Genomic DNA, 22,787 nt, shown 5'->3' with positions numbered 1-22,787 from the left:
TAGTTAATAACTATAAAAGTTCAAGGACAAGCTCCCCACTTCTGGGAGAAGAAAATATGATCTTTCGGCTCCCCAGATCTAATTTCACTGGACTTTTATGTATAGGGTGTCGCTGAGTTAGACGCCAACAGAGCCCTCTTAACACCAATGAGTCCCTCAATAACTCTATCATGAAAGTATTCGCGATGTTTCCAGCCGAGGACGTCAATAAGACATGTATTTGAGTCAGGGATCCCTCTAGGAGATCATCGAGACAGGAGGGAGTTTTATTAAATAATTTGGTTGCACATAAGTAAATAAAATTACAAAAAAATGTGATGGATTTATCTTTATATTTTTAACTAAGATATGAGAGTTCTTGTAACATTTGATCTTTGGACATCATTTGCGTTTCCACCCTGTACATATGTTCTAAGCACATACATGCAGCAAACCCATACACACATACAGCCTTCAAAGGAGTCTCAATTAATTGAGAGGTAAATATAATTATATACTTGTAGATACATATTTATTTTTTCCTTTCATCGAATTATTTGTGTCCTTAATTAAATTAATTCATAAAATAAACGATAAACATAATTAAGGTACATACTTTAGGATAATTGAAACATATTATTGTTTGGATCTATAATCTATGTGTATGTGTTGCACTAATTAGTAACAGGGGACACTTTGATAACGTGTAAGATTATGTACCTAAATAGAAATTTTGTTTGGTAATCTGGTAGTAGTGTTGAGTCCGTCCTTATTTAGGACTGGAGACTGCAGTCCCTTTCAGTTCATTTTTTTCCAATTTTTCTAAGGGTCATATTCAACGAACATCTTCCAATTTTCTTTCGCTCTTTTTCGCTCTTTTTTGACATTAGTCTAAGATCCTTTAAATATCTGCCTACTGCCAGAAAATTATGGACTTCCTGTGGAAAATATTACAACTTATATCTAAATAGGAATTGAGGTGAAATTGTTGATATTTTTTCAATGAATAAAGAGCACTTTGTACTTTGTACCAATATGAAAACGAGTATTTGATGTCACAAATATTATCCTTTTAATAGCCTCACGATCCTAGTAAATACTTACTTACTTTAGATATAAAAAAATAGGGAACGTCTCCCCCGATTTTAATTGAATATTCATTTCAACCTCTTTATATATATGTAACTTCAAAGTCAAAACTAGGTACATGTACCTATGTGATTATTCCCCTCTCATTCTATTGATAAGTGAGTCACTTGACCTTCCAAATCAGTATTTTTTAGTTATTATTTAAATAATAAAGGTAATTCTATATAAGGGAATGAATCATGCGAATTTTGGTAATCATATGGTACGCAAAAGAAAGAAAGAGATTGAACAATAAAAGGTAATCCAGAATGAGCCATTATATTATTTATTTATTTATTTTCTTAATGAATAAAAAGAAGAAGTATAAAAAGTTTTGTTTTTTTTGCAAACAATGGTCGACTGCATGAATTTTCATTTGACAAAAAATTTAATTGTTTATGTGATTGTATATATTTAATACATGAAGAGAGAGAAAGGGAAAATTAGTTACGATTTTGAATAGATGAAAAGGAAACCCACACTATGTATAAATAGGGCGTAGCTATAATGTATAAAATACATATGTCACCTCATTAACTATTTATTTATACATATTTTTATTGGCTCGCAAAAATCAATTGGAACGATGTATGTATTTGAAAAGAAGAGCTCTAATGTCTACAAATTCAAAGTTACTGAGCTATTGCTCATTCAGAGTGTTATATCGGTCTTTATTTAGGACTCAAGACTACTACTCTTCCTGAAGTCTTCAGTCCATTTTTGGTCCACTCCAGCTCAGTTCTGCATATCAGTATTAAACATTTTAAAGCTTGGCCCTTGATGACCTTATAAAGGCTTATAAAGGCAAGGACCGATGCCGATCCTTATTTAAGACTGAAGACGGCAGTCCCGCTCAGTTTAGTCTCGGTGTGGTCCAGCTCAGTCCTAAAACTTATTTATTTCGGTCCTTGATGACGTCACTCAACCCTATTTTTCCTTGGTTTAATCAGTTGTAGTACTTGAAGGACCGGTACTAAGACTTGACTGAACAGGATAAATAAGTACTGACTCGTTACCATTCATAGGTAGTTTTTTGTCGATCCTTATTTAGGACCTAAGAAGCCTGTAGGCCTGTCCAGTTCAGCCTTCATATCAATTCTAAAAGGACCAATTCCAAGGACTAATAAGACTGTTCCTAATACTGGACTGGAGCGAATTTATAAGAACTGACGCAACACTACTCCTAAGGACTAAAGTTTGCTCCTTGATGACGTCACTTAGCTTTATTTCTTCTTGTTTTAATCAGTTCTAATACTGGCAGTCCGAAGGATGGGTTCAAAGACGAAACTGAATAAATAAGTGACGATATAACAATATTCATAGATACTTCATGATATAATGATTGATCGAATGCTATTAGTCTAAAGCAAAATGCCAATATATCTGACAGCTTTATACAGGGTTCTCTCATCCCTACGAAACTCCACTCATTTAACATTCGTTTCCGTTGTATAAATGGATATATGTTATTGTAAATAATATGTAATACCTGTGTATTTATTCTTTGTCTCTTATTACAAAAAACTTTTTATGATTAAATATTGTCAATACTTAATATTATATATCGTATGTAGTAGTACTCACATAAGTATTCACTATACAAATAGAACACGTCAATTCCCATTGTCCATGGAGAGACAATTTTTACCTAGATACATACTTAGTGTGTGACATTCGATCTAATAAGTATGTTCAATTTCCATAGGTATAAAACTGTACGCATATTCAGCGTAGAATCATCCAATTAAAAAGTATATACTCAAATGAAAAACAAAAAGCTTGGGGTATAAATTATAATAAAATGTTTATATTACCTGTTAAAAACAAAACCCTTAGAAAATCTTATCTTCATTAAACATCTCTTAAAAGTACCTAATGATTTTTTCTTCTTCTCTTGGATCTGTAAAAAGATAATCAAACGTGAGACATGATTAAAAATACACAAATTACTTTTTTGCACGCCATTTCTCTCCCTTGCTCTGAGTGTATTTGAATACGTATTTATAATTTGGATTTTTTTTTACTATAATATAAACAATAATTATTACGTATATGTACATACATATACGTAGATAGGTACAATAATAATAATAACAATAATTAGTGAAGTTAATAAAAAAAATAATACCTGAAGCATAAAGCTGCTCTTTCATAGGCCGAAACAAAAGATTCTTTATACTATTATCTAAGTTTGTATGAAGTTCAATTAAAATTGATTGTTGTTGAAAGGTAAGGAACTAAACAGACATGTTCTGTATGGACTGTGTTTATTTGTTGAATTTTCTAGTTATATACTTCGATAAATTATGCATATTACACAGTCAGACCTGTGATAACGATCAATGAAGAAGTTCTACTATATATCCTAAATTGAATGGTTCTTGCACAATCAATGTTATAGTTCAGTTCAATGGTTCCCTACAGAGGTTCTTCAGCGCCCTTGTACTCTATGAGAGATTACATAAATAATACATTCAGTGGAGTATATTTTATGTGTCGTAAGATATTAAAAGATGTTATAGTGCAATAATCAAGGTCAGTGCTCTAGCCATTTGGGTGACTTACGCACAAATATTTTATTTTAAATGCATGTTTTAACCACATGCCGTCTGTGCTCCCTCGAATCTTGCCTAGATTGAATAATCCAAAGGATTAATATCGGGGAAGCTGGGAGACCACATGATTATGGACACATTAAAAAGGAGCATGGCTTTAGAAAAATTATTTTCCTTTGTGGCCGTCGCAATGAGATGTGTCTTCTCCCTGCTCTTAATTTTGCTTCAAATTCATATTTAATGATGATATTCACATTCATCTTCTCAGCCATATCGCAAATCGTCCTTCTGAATTTCTAGCAAGGTGGTTTTTTAATACCATACATGGCCTTCCGGTGATCTTATGTCTTGTTCAATCTCAGTTAGAGTCTTTTGGTGGGCGAACATTTCCATTTGGTCGTCTTTGAATATACAGTCAATATTTATAAATAAAAACAACTGCAAATGATTAATTCAAATATAAGGGAACCTCACTTTTAAAAAAATTCCTATCAAAAATAAAGCTGTGAGCATATACATTTATAAAATACGCATAGGGTATTATGATAATTATTAATATAATAATTATATTTTACACAAGTTATATTTTTCTGCCCTATCCTATGTGTGGAGCTCTTTCACTGGCTATAGTGATAAACAGGCTGGTCCACTTATACTCAATGCATTATAAAAATTCGGAAATATAGGAATTTGTTGATAATGTGTTCTGCAATACGAGGACTTACTCTATGCACAATCTTATAGGTAATTGAGAAAAAGACTTTTCATATCGAAAATAATTTCCCCAATTAGATAGGTACATATAGATACGTAATTTGTAAAAAAAATAAATCAATAGGAATAATAGCACACATGGACCATATATGGTTCTACGAGGTCAAATATTCAACGACCCTTCACTTAGGTATGAAGACTTATCAACCATAACAACCACCATAAACCATAATATTGTACATACATGAATCTGTTTATGAAATATCTTCTTCTTTTTTTCAACTGTAAAATTTCATTTGACAAATTTCTATATGTAATGCATTTTGTTTTATTTAAATGTCAACAACCTTTGTCTTTGGAGAGAGAGAGAGAGAAGCCCCTAATTAACTATCATATATTACTCATTGAGATATGAGGGTATGTAGCACACATCAAAAGAACTAGAAAAAGGAGAGGGTTAGGTTTATTCATCCTTCATTAATTTATGTATGAAACCATATATGAATTATTATTTTATTACGGTTTGAAGAGGATGCACAATTCTATGTAATGATGACATGGCCACAATAATACCTTTCTCCTTCTTCTTCTCTTTGACCATCGTTTATTATACACATGTAATTAGATATTCAAAAAAATTATTTTTATTAATAATAATACGGGAGATATGCTTTTTATTATATTCATAATTTATATTATTATCGTTATAGTGTATGCCTATTTTCCTCTTCATTCTTATATACTAAAACTCTTGCAATATATTCTGCACAACATGGAAATAAAATTAAAATTTGTTAAATAGAATAAAAGTTGTAGGGAAGCCCTGGAGCAGTTGCAAAAGGCACATTTTATCCAACATAAAAAAAAAACTGAAGCAATAATATTTTGAAACTGCTGCATCGAGAAAAAGGCCTGAGAAAGGCTCTCATGTGAAAGTGGATACCCTAAAGGCTGCCATGGAGAAGGAGAAGGCTAACATGTCGGAAGCATATCCAAAGAAGACTTGCAAGGCCTAGGATTGAGGCAATTGTGGAGGCCAAAGATGACTCTGTGTGATTTATTTTTTTATTTAAAGTAAACATTGTCTCACTACTTGTACTTTTTGAAAATCTCTATAAAGTTTACCTTGGGAAAATTTGTTCACGATTCGCGACACGCTGTACATTAAAAGTTGATAATTCAACGACTAACTTAGTTATAAAAAAATAAAAAAGTTATATCCAATTTCCTTAATTTACGCTCAAAAACTATTTTTAAACTGTTGCAAACGCCTCTGGCTAAATGTGAATAATTGCAACATTTGACGAATCACCTTAAATGGGTATAAAATTGTCTACATGCTAGAACATCTTTTGATTAGTGTTATTGTTAAGGATGGGCTATTCATATTCATAAGGATATTATGTTTTTATTCTTCATGCGATTTACAAATATGTATCAGTCTGAATGATTTTTTGATCCAGAATGTGTTTATGAGTGAACATATTATAAGTATATGTTTTTTGATTCATTATTATTTTAGCCGGCATGTTGCCTCATTCTATTGAGTTTATTGATTTGTAACGTTTGACGTATAGTATTTAATTGCAATCTGCGTTAAAACTAATGATTGATCCACATTTTCTCGGATCTAGATTTATAGCTGATATAAATATTCGAGTAAATTTTAAGTAACCTAACTTTTAGATCCAGTTCCGAATCCAAAATTAGACGGATCCTCGTCTCGAATTTTATGATTACTTTACGCAAAGTTCAGATCTTAATATAATTGGATCCGGACTAAGGTTACTTTTTTACTGATGCCGAAACAATAAATAACCCAATAGTATTGTTATATATAATTATTAGTTGTTATTAAAATGATTTTTATAATAACATTGGATACGTCGTATTTTTATTGTATCTTGCAACCACTCACCTGAAAAGAAACAGAAAAAGGCCCAGAATCAGTTCTTATGTAGCCAATTCTTCCAACTATAAAGTGATTTTTCAATCAAAGTTGATAATTGTTCAAAACTGAATAAGAACTAATTCGTTTCTATCAAATCAGGTAGGTATCACGGAGGTAACACCGTGTGGAATAACCACACTATGCAACTGTTGATGTAGATGTGGCTAATCAAGATAAATAGAAATACAAAGTTCAAACCTGATCATATCTTCTTTTTTTTTTCTTCCTAGGATTAAGTACACAGCAATACCTTAATCTTTTAAATATCCGGAAAACCCTCGGATCTTTTTTATGATCCGTAAATGTTTGAGTATTCGAACCTGGTTTGGATCTCAAATCTTTTTAGATAATAAAAGTTTGCTGATGGTATAGCTGATTCTTCGGATCCGGCTCGAATTCCCGTCCTATCTTTATTCGTGATCTCCCCCTACGTAATGGTTTTATTTGAATTCTATAAAACTTAAAAGATGAAAGAACCGCTCAGATGTGATGTACGTACAATCGTACCATTTCAAAAAGGATGAGACGATTCAAGACAAGAAGAGGTTCTTCTTCACGTCCGTCCGGTTTGTGCTGTCAAATATATGTATAGTCGTACGTAGATTCATACTTTTGTTTCATACATTACTGAAACAATATAACCGTTTTTTTTCCTTTTCTTCTTTTGATTCGTCTACAACACATATTATATATGTATGTATATTGTACAGGTATATTTACTCACTTAGATATTTTATTGTACGAGGCTTTAATTACATGACTTGAAGATTTCATTTGTATTTATATATTTTTTTGTTGTTTGAATTATGTTCGTATTTCTCTCTTGAAAAAGAAAAGGGAGAAAGAACAAAAATTCTTTCATTATATCCATACATAATATGTAGTCGTTGTATGTACTCTATGGTTGATTCATATAAATGCTTGTAGTAGTTGTAGGCAGTTGTTTTTTGTATTTTTGAATGAATCATGTTAACAATAGCTTCTTCTCTCAAGTAGGAGTAATCATCAAGTTCTTATTAGGTCAACAACAACCATGTCAATTGCATCATGTACATACCTTTAGTAACAGCTATCGCTCAGGATGCAAAATATATATTCATAAGACGGCATGAGCGTTCTTTACCTGTTTGAGTTTGTGATGCGGCAAAATAATACAACTCCCTCAATTATCAAATTGTTTAATTGTAAATTCAAGTTCAAAATTGCATAAGGGGTTCAAAAACAACCTTTTAAATTTATTTATGTTGCATCCCCAGACTGTCAAACCACCTTGCAGATAATATTTATTTTTTCGTTTGCATATCTCCCCTTTGAATACAATTTTTATTATTGTTTTTTAAAAAGGACATTATTTGAGTTATGTGACTGGAACAGGATGCCCCTCCAGTGTTTTGTGGGTCCTTATTTATTCGATCTAGTTCATTCCAGTCATATGATCAGTCCTAAGGGTATTTGGGACCAGTCTTTAAGACTGTCCGTACCAGAACTTGCTAAAAAAAGAAGGAATAAAGGTGGTTTATGTTATAAAAGATGGAACTTTATGTGTTTTTAGGACTGATATGCGAGACTGAATATGACGTGACCAAGACTTAAATAAAAGGAACAGTATTTTTGAGTCCTAAATAGGGACAGATACAATACTATGCCCCAGTACTATTTCAAACAAGGACAGTCTGTTGGGTTACTACAAGATGCTTATGTACTGTTTATTGCTCTGGTTAAAGTCCAAATGGTGATTATTTGGGGTAGCAGGACAGGGCTCCCTGCCACACAGTGAAGAAGAAACAAGTCTTTATCAGGTCCAACTTTACCAATTTCTATTATTGGCGATGCACCGTAGGGACAAAGTCCAACAGCACCCCATTCAAAAGCATTAAATCCCTCAAGTATACGGTGAGGGAAACATGGGAGGCCTTGTCCACCAAGGAGATTTCCTCAGCTTGTATCAGCGACGTATCGAGGCTGTTATTGCAGTTGAGGGAAAGTAATTTAAATACCTCGAATAGTAGTGTTTGTACCAATTTTCAATGTAAAAGTCAAAAAAGTATACAGCCTTGGTTGGTAAACCGTTCCTTGAACATTTTAAGGTTTATTCCCGGCCACCCTGTAGTGTGTTTTTACATGTGTCAGTGCCCCGTACTCACTGTGTCTGTGTAGTACCGGATTTCCGACCAACACCCGCATCAACAAAGATACTCTCTATAAGACAACTGTTATTTGACAATATTATATACATGACCTAAGTTATATACACATAATATTATGTATCATAATCTACATACACAATTTGGTAATGTGTATTGCCTATATGTATTTTTAAAAGTTTATCTTTATGAACTTAGATAATATTAAATATAAGTATATGTATTTATAATATATTTTAACCCAATGAATATTTTAATTAAATTTATATATGTATGTATACAAAAAGCACACACCAAGTTTTTTTTTTTTCTACAGCTTTTTAAATATTAAAATAGATATATATATAAAAGTTTTCCCCTTATTAGTATTACAAAATAAGCTGATTTTGCATATTTAATATCTATCTATGTATGTTGTATATTGAATATATTAGTTAAAAGGCAAATATATACAAATGTAAAGCTATAGTTTAATATTAATATAATAAAAGCAACGTTATTATGTCATGTGTCCAAACAAACAAATAGCAATCGAATTATATACCCATCTGAAAATTCATTTCTTCTATTTAAATACATATATTTTTGTATTTTTTAAATTTCAACATTACTAAAAGAAACGATAGTGGAGAGAGAAAACGTTACTGTACATAACATATTTATTAATATTGTGTTATTTAGTTAGTAAAGAAACCCTGTGATTATGACGATTATCAAATTGTACAACATAGACATTATGATATCGTGAGGTATTTTAAACATTATGTTTGTATTTATGTTAGTGATGAATCGAAGGAACCTTTTGATATTTCTAACAATCTACAACTGAATGAATGTGTTTTCACCTGGTTCCTTTCCCCACTCTTTTCTTTTATTTGAAATCTCATTTAATTTGTCGTTAAAAAACAACTCCAAGATTAAACTCATCAAACTTATTTGTCCTTTCTTTTATTTTATAATTCCCCCATTCTTTGTAGTAATAAAAATAATAAGGCTTTCCCTCATCCTTCCCAGCAGCCTCCTCCTCTTATTCTTCATTCTCATCTCCATTAAAGTTAGTTACTCACTTGGTTATTTTTAACATCCTTAAAATAAAATTAAAAAGAAAAAACCCAACTATGAATAGTAACTTACACACTACGATATAACATGAAAATCATTTTCAGCTACGCCCTTTAGCCGGGGGTGTGTATACACATAATTTCACACAAGGTTACAAATGACTAATTATGTGCATACGCAACAAATGGGATGCAAATTTCCGGACTTAATAAAGAAAACTCGTTTTTTCCCTTCAAAATTACTTGTTTTTTAATTCACTATATGGAGGGAAGTCCCCGTAACCCTTTTCAAGTCATTGCTTAGCCTGAGCGGTATTTTTCCCCCCCATCAAGGACCACTGTCAATGAAGAAATGATCATTAAATTTTGATCGCTATTTTTTAAAGGTTAATACAAACTGAAAATGAGGTGTATTTAGAAAATATAGCCGCATCTATTTGTGAAGTATGTGACCTTTCTCGCCTATATTTTATGTGTCTATCAGAATATCTCAGATAACGGTTAATTAAGGCAGTTTTTGTAAGAGTCATTTCCGAAAAGATATGTTCATTAGCTAAGGCTTAGAAATGTGGCAAAAATGAGTAGGGTGATAGTTTAATTAAAATACAGAAATATAAAACTTTTTTTTATTTTTAGAAGCCCCTATTTATATAACTTGGTAGTATTAACACACCCCTTAGTAGTCATAAGTCTCAGAGGTACCCATTTCAAAATACACGAACCATGATCACAATAAATTAGAATGCGGTCATCATTCTGAAATTTTATTTAATGTACCCACACCACACCATTTAAATACTGTTTATATTTCAGTTGGAGGCCGAAGCCTCGTTTAGAAGAAGGTACATTGCCCTTGTGCCTTCTACTTACCAGCGCTTGAAAGTACTTATAAGTGGAGGGGAAATTTATATAAGGATAATGTCATCACGGGAGCCAGGATAGGTGGAGGGGGTATGGCTTTTTGACAGGATTTTTTTATTTATAAATTCCATATTTGAAAAATACTTATTTTTTGTTGAGACAAGGGACCTTTTAGATTTAAATTTTTTGGGTAGAGACTAAATTTGAAGGTTCAACCCAAAAAAAAAAAAAGTTTTTTTTTCTCCAAAATTATGGCATTCAAATATTTTATACATTTTTCATTTCCCCTTTAGTTAGAGCTCTGCATGTTTTTGCTTTAGTCACTAATTGTACAAAAGCCAACAACCACTGATGTGAGAACTGTCTAAATATAAGAAACAAATTATGCTTGATTTTTGTTGTGAGGAACATTTTGGATGTCGAAACGTAGTATTATTTGGATAATTTTATGAATAAGGGTATTGTACTCGTAGTCAAGAGAGTATGCCTGTAAATCAATGGAAGGTAGCCACCGTCATCCCAACAACGACATCATTATCATCATGTGTGACATGCGTCCAACGTCCTTTTTTTTAACCCACGCTCTACATAAATACATATATATAACATTAATTTAATTATACAATATATATACATAATTTATTCATGTTCCTTCTAGACGACATCAATATCGATTACCCCCCTCTTTAGATCAATGAGCGTAGTATATTCCTTCCTTCCTTCCATAACGCATTTCATTAATTAAAGGGGGGTGAATTGTGATTAATTACAAAGTGAGGTTAATTTATACGAAGGGCCAACGACGCAGTTTGAGAAGGAGTAAAATAAAAACATAAAGTTTATACACATATATGGATCCAAAGAGATCTCATTTTCCCCCAGGGTCCCGTGGGGCAAAAATTAGGCGATGTGTATATATACAGTACAGTCTAAAGCTTCTTTAATAAAAATAAAATAAAAACTCTCCAAATTTAATTCGGCTGCTGTTGTTGTTAAGAAGAAGAGGAATTAAAATTATATGTACATATATATAAATAAAGACGAGCCCCTTAGTTCCCCCCCCAGCTTTCTTTTATATAACCATATTATATACCACTACCCCACGGGACCCCTTCTATTTTCATATCTCCCCCAGTCTTGTTTTTATTGTGTTTCCATTCATTCTCTACTCAAATCAATTTGAAAAACACGTTTATGATATACAGTTTTCCATTTTTACTTTTAATTTCTTACTAACTAAATCAATATTGGTTCGCTCATGAGAAGGACGAGGACAGAAGAAGGTTGCAAAGTTTACCTTTCCCAATTTTCTGTGTGTGTGTGTATTTTTTTTTTTTTTTTAATTAAAAAGGGAAAAAGTTTAATACTATACACTGGATATATATGTATATTGTATGAAGTATATATAAAAAAACCAAACTACAAACTACATGTTTAACCGATATAAAAATAATTTCATATTAAACAAAAAAAAAAAAAAAAAAAAAACTTTTTCCTCCTTCATTTTCTTTCTTTATTTAAGTAACTGAAGACTGTATAATTTTTAGAAAGAAAATATATTCTCTACTAGGTATATACAAACATAATTATAGTATACATACACAGTGGAAGAGCCCTACTTATGGCCCTTCTTTATTAAAGCAGTAAATAAGGAGGTCAAAATGTGTTGTGGTTGCTATTTGTACATCTCTTAACTTAAAGGGCTCAATAATCTCACGCAAAATACGTTACAACCACGCATTATCAATCAATCTCACGTCACACACTGCAAAAATGACGCATTATTTAATCAAAATATCTAATGAAAGTGAATCCCATTCCACTGTATAAAGACCTCAAAAGAAACAGCATTGGCATACATATTTTGGTTGGAATGAATGAATATTAGTGTTGTGTGATTCCTTATTGATTCTGTCCAGTCCAACCATAGGACCGGACTAATATACAGGGCTGAGCCAGAATAAACCGAGCCTGAACGCGGCAGCACTCCCTTTTTCTGTCCTAAATATGGACACAACTTATACCAGGGATGGGCAACTGGCGGTTCAGGGACCGCACACACCCTCTACCACACTCAGTGCGGTCTGCTCATGAAGAACATAAAATCGAAATAGAGAAACATCAAACCAAAAGTCTCTCATTAGGTTTAATTAATATTACAATTATTAAATGTGAGCTATTTGGACTAAGTTTTTTAAGAATTTTTTTTTATATGAAGGAGTTAAAATTATTTTTGTACTTTTTTAAGGAAATGTCTTTTTGTCTTTGTTGATTATTAAGGACAATTAAAAAAACATTTAGATGCAGAAAATAGTTGTATGTTGGTGCAATAAACATACAGATATCAGTTCATATATTAAGTGCTCTTATTGAAAATCATTTGTAGCGTCTATCATTTCAAGTTAGTTGAAGTGCTTAGTCATGTGGCCTTCCAATGGTAGTGCTAAAATAAAATTGGCCCTCTTTATCATGGACGGTACCCATCCCTGAATTAGACTGTGAATAATATAACTGATTAAAAAAAAGAAATAAATAAAGTTGAGTGACGTCATCAAAGACCTAACTTTATAATTTTGAAGACTGATATGTAGGACTGAGCTGTAATCGTAACATGATTAGTCATCTAAATTATCAGCTGTTCATTGATGGAATCCTTGCATTTGAATGAGTTGAAATAATACATACTCACGTACATTTTTCTATGTAATGAACCTCATGACCCATTTTTTACATAATCAATTAAAACTATTTATGGGAAAGCTCAAAAACTACTCTAAGTTTAAATTATCACAGATCTTAAGGAATTCGAATCACTTCAGTATCCTTATAGTCACAAACAATATTAAATGCTACATTAAATATGATACAATATATTTTGATTACAACTTGTACAATCTACTTCTATGTACAAGTTAGAACCTGTACATAGAAGTAGATACAAGACTGCATTCAACCTCTTAATCAAGAAATAAAGAATGGAAATTGCTCAAGTGATTAATTCAAATCAACTTTTGTTGAAAGGTGCATTACTTGTATCTGTTGTTCGATATACGAAAAAGCAAGTTCATTTTGTAGATTCTAAAAGCAACGAACTGCTCTCCTTTCCTTTTCTTTCTGCCTGATTTTTCCTCTTACTAAGGAATGAATGTATGTACATACAACCTTTTTTTAAATTTGTTTAATTAAAACCAGTCATGTTAGTTCTATTTAATATTTTTATGTTCTGGAAAAAAACAAAAAAACTCCTTTCATTGGTTTAAATAGAAACAAAGAACTCCTCCCTATAAACAATGGAACAACGAAGACGAAGCAGGGAACAACTTGCGTGCGCTCAAAGTCTCTTAATTAAGAAGGTTTAATTAAGAAGGCGAGCGGGAGTAATTAATAATAAAAAAGAAAGAAAGAAATATTTATATATTTATAGTTATAACCTCGGCGTGCGGGGAATAATAATTAAAAAATAAAAAAATAGGAGGATCTTAGTTAGTTGTAGTAGTCGTCGTTGTAGACCTGTATGTTTTATTAATTAATATATATATATATATATTGAAACCCAGCATCCTCATCCACCAATGAGAATAAACCATTTTTTAATTAAACTGAATGAATACGCCGTGAGATTTGGCGGAATTTAATTAATTCAGTTTTTTAATTAATTTTTAACAAATGAGAAGTGAAAAGGGGGGTAAGAGAGAAGAGGAATAAATCCCCCTGCTTTCTTTTTCTCCCTCTTTCCCTTAAAGAAAAAGACGAAGAACAGCTTTAATCTTAATGAACAAAAAAAATAATTTTTATTTTTTAATTAAATCTTTTATTTTTCAACCAATCCTCGTGTTCTTCACTCAGAAGAAACAACAAGAGGCTCTCTTTGTTTCTTTATGTGGAAGAATAAAGAAAGCACGTCGTCTCATAAATGGAAGAAAAAGTAGGAAGCTCTATTAATATTTCCACCCTAAAATGACCAACTCAAATGTTGCCGATCTGTTTGTTGTTGTTCTTGCTGTAACATCTGTAGAAATGTGCGCCAACTGGATAAATTATGATTTGTAATATCAAAATCCATGCTTAATGGAGCATGTACGTAAAAACGGGAGCACCCTGATGAAAAATATAGTACGTACCCATAGAAAGAAAGAGAGAGCGTAATTAAGGATAATGGCAAAGGAGTCGTCGCTATGTAAAAACATTTGGAAGAAGAGAGAGAGAGAGATAAATATTTAAAATGTACAAAAATATATCGTCAATTTAACAATTATGTTATTATATATGCATATTAATATGAAGTCTAATGTACTTTATGACTATGATAATCTGGTTTAGGGAGTGACTGAATGCACTTGTTTTCAATTTAGGTAATGCACTATTGACTGAGTGATGCTTAAACCACGCAATCAATATTTGTCCAATGTTGAGGTCTACACGACACTTTTTTTATCCGATAGAGGGTGTTGAAAGTGCCATGAATGAAGGTGTACATAAATAATAAGGTTTTGGCAATATGCATGAAATTTTAATATAATTTTTAGGCGTGTAAATAGACGGCACTGGGGTATGAAGTTCGAGTGCATTCAATTTTTTTAGTTTTAATAGTATACAAAAGGATATATATGCATTTTTTTGGAATACATTTCTTATTAAATTTCAATACAATTTCACATAAAATAGATTATTAACTTATCATCCAAGTCACGTCAATAGAACTGCTGCTTCATTTGGTACTACTCAGAACTTATTATAATTCCATAAATTCAGTCTTATAATTGAGTTCACAAGGTGAATCCGAGAAAAGGATAAAAATACGTCATCTGTACATCTTTGGCATCTTGCGGGGAAAAAGATGTATCACTACTAAATTTTGAAGGATTGATATGTACATTTCTTTACTCTGTAGTCGCTTAAACAGTATCTCTAGGACGTGTCATCCCCAATATCGCACAATCTAATCAATAATAAATAATATTAATAACAATGCTGTACATATCATGGAGCTAAGATGGTGCAAGCAATCCTCGCCTAAAGAAATGGATTATTAAATAATAACAATAATAGAAGAAGACAATTCAAAGGTGATGATGATGGCATCATCTTCTTCATTTCCCTCAAGCCCCTTCCCCCCTCAGCTCACCAACACACACAACCAGACAGACAACACAGAGAGGAGTCAATCTATTCTATATAATTATCACATTGACACTCACCTCAAAAATATGTGCACGAAAGAGAAGAAGAAGGGAGAAGGAATACGAAAGAATAATCCAACCAACAAACCTTGCCTTGTACAGAACATGTAATTATCTTTTAGCTATTATTACCGAATGCAGAGAGAAAAAGAGATGAAAGGAATTAAAAAAGAAAGTTGTTAAATAGATTTTGATAAAATAATATAATAATTATTATTCTGGGTTTTATTTATGATTTATGTATGTTGGAGCTATGATTCTTCTTCTCCTCCTTAATAAAAAGTAAAAGGGATTAAAACCATATGGTGGAATGACGAAATTGTCCAGTCGGATTATACTTATAAGTTATACAATGTACAACATACATCTGGGATTCTTGAAAAAGGTTTAATTATAAACAAATAATAAAATAATAAAAATAATATTTCCAACTCTATTGTGTGTGTGTGTGTACTATATACAGTCTATGTACAAGCGTATTATTAAGAAGCTTATATCAAATGTCAAGATTAATCATATTCCTTCGTTCTCAGTGTCGCTATAACAAGTTTTCCCCCCCTTCTCTAGTTGTCTTTTAATCGATAAGAAGGGGGGGAAAAAACACATTAAAATTGCTGTTGACTGACTACCTCTTCTTTTCTATTTGTTTAAACAAACACAAAAAGGCCTGGGTGTTGTATAAAGGTAGTTTTGAACGACTCTCAAATCCTCATATAAATTTATATATGGAATTCCATCTACGGTGTTTTTTTACACCTACATAATATAATGTTATGTTATGTAGTAACATTATCGAGACAAGAGTAATTTAATTAAGGAAAAGAAGGAAAGAAGTCCATACCTGTCTGTCTCTGTTTACCAACAGGTCAAACACTGCCTTCTATATGTATATTGTATAGTCTCATTACGACTACTCGTCTACTAATAATAATACTTATTCAATAAGTCCATGCTATGTACGGAGTACATACCCAAAACTTGGAGTAGCATTTAATGATTATGATTGTGTATCCTTGTGGTTTTTAATTAAGAGGTTTGATTAGGCAACCAAAAGACGGCTGAAACAAAAATAAACAAGTTCTATCCCAAGTGTAATAATGTCGAAGCAATTACAAGAAAGACAACTCGTCTGTGCGATCTCCACCCAGAGACTGCTGGTATCTATATCTGGGCCGCATACAATATCAAGAAGCCCATTACATCCCCATAAGAACCAACACTTCTCCGGCAACAAAATGGGTGACTTTTGCCCTGCCTCATCTCATCTACGGATGGTGATTCCTCCAAATTGGTAATTAAAAACTCACATAAGTTCAAGTTCGAAAAGAACCAATTATCAATACTAATAAATGGTTCACTTTAAATCGTTTATATACCCTGGCCCGCAGAATGTGCAAGTGACTACTAGGCCCCAAGGCAGCTTACGTTCCTCCGCCATCAAAGATTCCTTGTAATATCCCAAAATACACTCTTCCCCATGGGTTGTCCAGATATTGCAAGGGATCCTTGATGCTCAGAGAAGCCCAATCTGTAGAACCTGTGGGTCTAGCTCTATTTCGGGATATTAGAAGGGTTCTTTCATGTTCAGGAAAGTGGCAGTGTAGGAATATAAGCTGACTTGGGTCCACCAGGGTTGTATTATGGCATATTTGGAGGGATTCTTTGTTGTTTCAGAAATATGTCGGCGGTGTAATTTGAACTATTTGCCTTCTTTTTTAATTGCAAAAATTAAATTTTTGCTCCTTTGCATAATATTATGGGAAAACGAAATCCTTCAAAACAAAATTCACTCTGTTTTCCTCATCATTATTTTTTTCCAGAGCGAAAATTTTTCTCAACCCAAGACAAAATTCCTTCGGACACGCCTGTTTTACCAGGCAAGGATATTACCTCAATGATTTTGTCTGCAACCTTTTTACGAGAATCATTATACCGGACAACCTAATACGTATACAAATGCCCATAAGTTTTTTATTTGAAGTGAATTCATCCATATTTACTACCATAGCCAAGGGAGAGAAAGAAAAGAAGAACCATCTCATTTATAATTGATAATTAAACCTCCTTGGTTTGTTATTTCCCTTCCCCTTCCTCTTATTTTCTTCATTAACCTAAGTAAGTAAGTAAGTTTCTTCTCTCCTATCCCTTTCTTAAGGAAATAAATACTTTGAACGTTACTTATGTATGTATGTATTTATTCTCCCCCCCCTACTTCATCTTCTTCCCCCCTCTATTCTCTATAACATACATATCTGGGAATGGATAAGACGAACATCATTTAACCAGGACGTTCTTACTAACAGATATAATGATAATAAAGGCTAAGCGGTTTTTAATCAGTTCTTAGAATGTTAGTAATCATAATCAACCCTTAATGAAAGGGGTTTATTAAAAGGGATTTATCCGGGAAGTGATGGCCCTGTTGATTCATTTAGTTCACATTATTCGAATACATAACAGCCAGAAATTATACAAAATAAACTCTCATTTTTTATCAATTTTGGGATCTTAAAGCTACAAAACAAGTTTAAAGTAAAAGATTTAAATCTGAATAATAATTTTGCATACTATTTTGTTAAAATAATGCTCAAATTGTCCGCATTACACCTGGTATATAGATCTTTTAAACTTTTGATTTTCCATATTTTTTCCACTGGACTCTCGATTTTGCGATTCAAACAAAAGAGGACAGGATACTATATGAGGTCTTGAAAGAAAATTTGACACTCCCCGAGACAATGAACCGATATATCAAGGAAGGTCTTAACCTTCAAAGCTTCAAGAGGACCAATAGACAAGGTTTAGGACCTTCTGACAAAGAAAGGAAAAAAAAAAAAAAAAAACAACACGTTCCAAGAAGCTTTTGAAGATAAAACAAGGAAGGAGAATTCTAATTTTCTCAGATGAAACTCCATTTAGCTAGGGAGAAATGGTGACCAATGAAAATGGATTCTACCTTGCTGAATCCCATTCTGCAAACTTTAAAGTTCTTGCTCCTGATGGATCAGATGGACCATCATGTGGTCTGGTGTTCATGACACAAGAGGAGAGGCTCACATTGGCCACATACACCAATTATAGGAAGAAAAAATATTTACCATACTTGGTAGATAAATTGAGTTTCAAAGACGGAAACCCAAATAATATTCATAGGTACATATTTGTCCATAATTGGCAAATTAAGCTATTCGAATAATTTGAATGAATAGTACCTAGCTATGTTGATTCATACGACCAATATACAATCATACATTTTTGTTTTGCAATTAATACTCTTTGAAAGAAGATGATTTTTGTCTTCGTTTTTTTGCAATTCATTGAAATAGTAATACAAATAATAAATTAAAATTCTTTAGATTCTTTGCAATGTCTCAATTTGTAAGCAAGCAAATTGTTATATTTTCCCATCTTCTGGGCATCAATGAATACTAGTTCAACTTATCTAGTCCTGTCTTTAATCATTCAGTACAGGAATATGCTTAATTAACTTACAGGGACGTCTGCAGGTGATTGGCAAGAGAAGCTTTAGCCCACCAAATTAAGGAATTTTTTCTTTTTAATAGAAAATTTATTATTTGAAAAAAATTCCCAAAAATTTATCTCGAAAAAAACAAAAAAATCTTAGCCGTTGGACGCCCCTGACTTATATACAGGGTGGCTAAAAAAACACTCTCCGCTTAAGTTCATAACTAGCTTTTTATGCCTAAAATAGTTGACTGTTCAATGACATCATTGGAATCCCTAGGTTCCAAGCTTTTAGAAGAGCTTATGACACGTCGTAGTTACTTGAAAGATGTGGATGTATCAATACTAAAGGCATCAAATTGTTGATAAGGGTTCATCTTACTCTCCGACAAAAAACTTTTTCCCAAGGATTCATCTTCAAAAGGAATAGCAATAAATGGAATACTGAGTTCATTAAAAAGTGGAAGGAGTGACCCAAATCAATTTTCCAGCCTCAGTTATGGTTTTTGGTTGTCATATTATCAGATGATAAAGTCATGCCACCCCATTTTTCCCGAGTCAAAGGTCCAAAATTGACTACAATGTTTTCAACCAAGTGCTCCAGGACATTTTCAAGCCCTGGAGCGACATTATTATCCAAATGGTACATATTTTTGGCAAGGAGATGGTGCTCATTGCCACACCCCAAAAATCTCAAAAGTTCTACTCTGAACAAATTGAAAATTTTTGGGCTAAGGAGATGTGACATCCTTTGGACTTTTATGTTCGGGATGTCCCCGAGACAAAGGCTTGTCATGCTCATCATTTAAGTATCAATTTATTCAAGAACTTGATAACCCATGAATGGGTGAAAAAAACCATAATTAAACCCCAAAGTCTTGTAGGAGTTTTGATTTAATTTTGGAGGTACTCCAAACTTTATTTTTAAATTTTAATTAATATTTATTTTATTAATTAGTTAAGGGTACTAATTATTTAAATAATATATTATGCTGTTTTCCTTGGAAAAAATAACGTATCAATGTGTGCGGATAGCAAGCCACTAACCACTCAAATGTTTATATTTATATACATAAACAACCAATTATTCAATTAACTACACAATAGAAACTATTTTTGGGGGGCTCTTTTTTGCAAAGTATTTTTGTGTATAAAACCCGTGCAATCCTTTTTAACCTTGTTGTGTTGTGTTTTAATGACCACGTGCGGGTTATTTTTCTCTCCTAATGGAAACAATGTGAACTATTCCTTTTTGAGATTGATTTATTCCTTCTCAGATATTTTTTGCTTATTTTAAATGTAGCTTCATCATTAAATGATGACGTAACACATGTCTGTTACATACACTACTAAGTATTCGTTCTCTCACTCACTGAGGAGGCTATCACTTCATTCATCTCTCAGCAGGGCCCTTTTATGACTTTGTATTTTGTGGGATGAAGAGTAAATAAATTAATAAGTCTCTAGTTTATAGAAAAGAGGCGTAGCTATTTATTTATGATAAACTGCTACTAATTGTTATTAAATATAAATTGATTATTTTAATCTTAATTGACATCAGTATCTTCCATGACTTTTTGAAAATGTGTCTGTTTGCCTGTAGTAGGCTACGCCAAAAGACAACCAATAACTTGCTGTTGACTAAGACAGCTCAATTATTTTTTTAACTTATTAATTCATGAGTTCTTCGTTTTTGGCAGACATATGTACATAATATATTTGTTGTTGGATATGTATACACACGTTTTTACACATAGCACAATTATCTACAAACTAATAATTTTTATATCCCTTCCATAAAAAAGACCAAACTGGTTTTGACCCCACTTTCCTCTCTCTGCGTCTCTCTATGTCTATGCATTAGTTATATGAGGGTTTTTTTCTGTTTTTCTTGGAACATAAAGCCTTTAATTGTATTTTAAAATGGATGTAATAATATACATACAATATATAACTAAGCATTCCAAACTCTTTACATCACTATTTCGGAATGTTCAGCTCTATTATTCATTGATGAAGAAGACATTCCTCTGACCATAAAATGAAATTTTATTTTTTCGAAGCTATGAAAAAAGATAGCTAGTACGTGGGTCGAGGGTTTCCTGTTGTTGCCTTCCTCTTCCATATATGTAGATAATATATGCAAATCAATAACTATAAAAATAATTGAATTGATAAAATAAAAAAAGAATCGTAATTTGACTCTCTCTGAATACCATGTATATAAAGTTCGAGTAAATGCACTCTTAATAAACACTTTGATTGCTAAATATATAATGATAATTTTCTAAAAGAAGCACAGAGAGTGAGATGGATAGATAGGGAGGGGAGTGAACAGAAAATTAGAGAGAGAACATATTATGTATGTAGATATAAAAAAAAAAATTAAAATGATTGAACAATGAAAAATTCTATTGAATTTCTGCCAAAAGAAGTCCCCATTTAAATAGTTAGTATTTGATATTATTATTCAATTGTTTGATTTCTATTTCTTCGACTATGTTCTTTCTTCAATGAATGTATGTATGGCTGTCAGCTCTTCCTTCTGCTGATTTTTTGAGGCCTTAAAAATATAAAAAACCTGGTATTTCGTATTGTCTTTAAACAATTTTATAAGAATTTATGATGTTATCAAAAAATTAAAAGATTTTAGTACTGATGAAAAAGCGTTTTATGGAATGTATAATTTTGGGTGGTAATAATCTAATATATACAACTATTTTATTATCAATTATATGCTAATAGATATGGAATATAGTGTTACAATTTAGATCTGAAATCGCTAAAATTTAATTAATTTGTCCCAAATTCGATCTCGACTGGTCTTGTAGTAAAATTCGGTCTACAAAACAAAAACAAAAAAACAACAACACGTCCTACTACATTCTTTATTTTATTTATGTACAAAATTTTTGGGTTTATAGAGTGGGGAATAAGTTCGCGAAGATACAAAATTTATTAATAAGTATAAATTATTTTGAAAATGATCAGATTGAAATATAAATTAATTTAAAAAACTTTTGTTCGAAATAGCTGAGACGAAGAATCCCTTGAGCAGAGGCAGTACGGACAAAGTTGTTTACCTTTAAGGATATCCACAACTCACAAAATAACCGTGTTTTAGGTAAGACCATGTGCAGCATCCCTTAAGAGTACTGCATCATCACTAGGTACTAAAAGCTGCCCAATTTACTGGTCTTGGGCGCTATTATGTCAGACGGGAAGAAGATGCCCCTCATTTTCGTTGAAGAGGGTGTGAAGATCAACCAACACGTTTAAAAAGCCATTTTGGTCGATAATAGTCTTCTTTGGGTTCAAGATACTGCAAAAAGTGTGTAGGACAAGTGAAAAGTAAATTTTAAGGTCTTTTGGGTAAATAATATCTGGTCTCCTAGCAGGCCTGACCTGGACCACATAGAACTTTTTATGTAATCCATCCTTCAGGTCAGGGGTTGTACCAAGCACTACCCCACAAAAAACAAACACTTTGAAGCGTGCATTCATCCAGGAATGGGCAAAATTATTTTGCCGTTCCTCTGTCTCTGCCCATGCGTCTTTTCGTCTCCGTCATGTAATCCAGACAAAATGTGGCTATTTCGAACAAAAGTTTTTTTATTGATTTATATTACAATTTGATCATTTTCACAATAGTGTAGTTAATAAATCTAAATTAAAGTGATAAACTAAAACATATATTCATGATCTTGTTCCTCACCCTGTAGACCGAAATTTCGGAAATATTTTTTTTT

The sequence above is a fragment of the Lepeophtheirus salmonis genome, chromosome 5 (genome assembly GCF_016086655.4).
Source record: "Lepeophtheirus salmonis chromosome 5, UVic_Lsal_1.4, whole genome shotgun sequence".
Classification (NCBI taxonomy): Eukaryota; Metazoa; Arthropoda; class Copepoda; order Siphonostomatoida; family Caligidae; genus Lepeophtheirus; species Lepeophtheirus salmonis.
Note: the sequence above shows the minus strand (reverse complement) of the source record.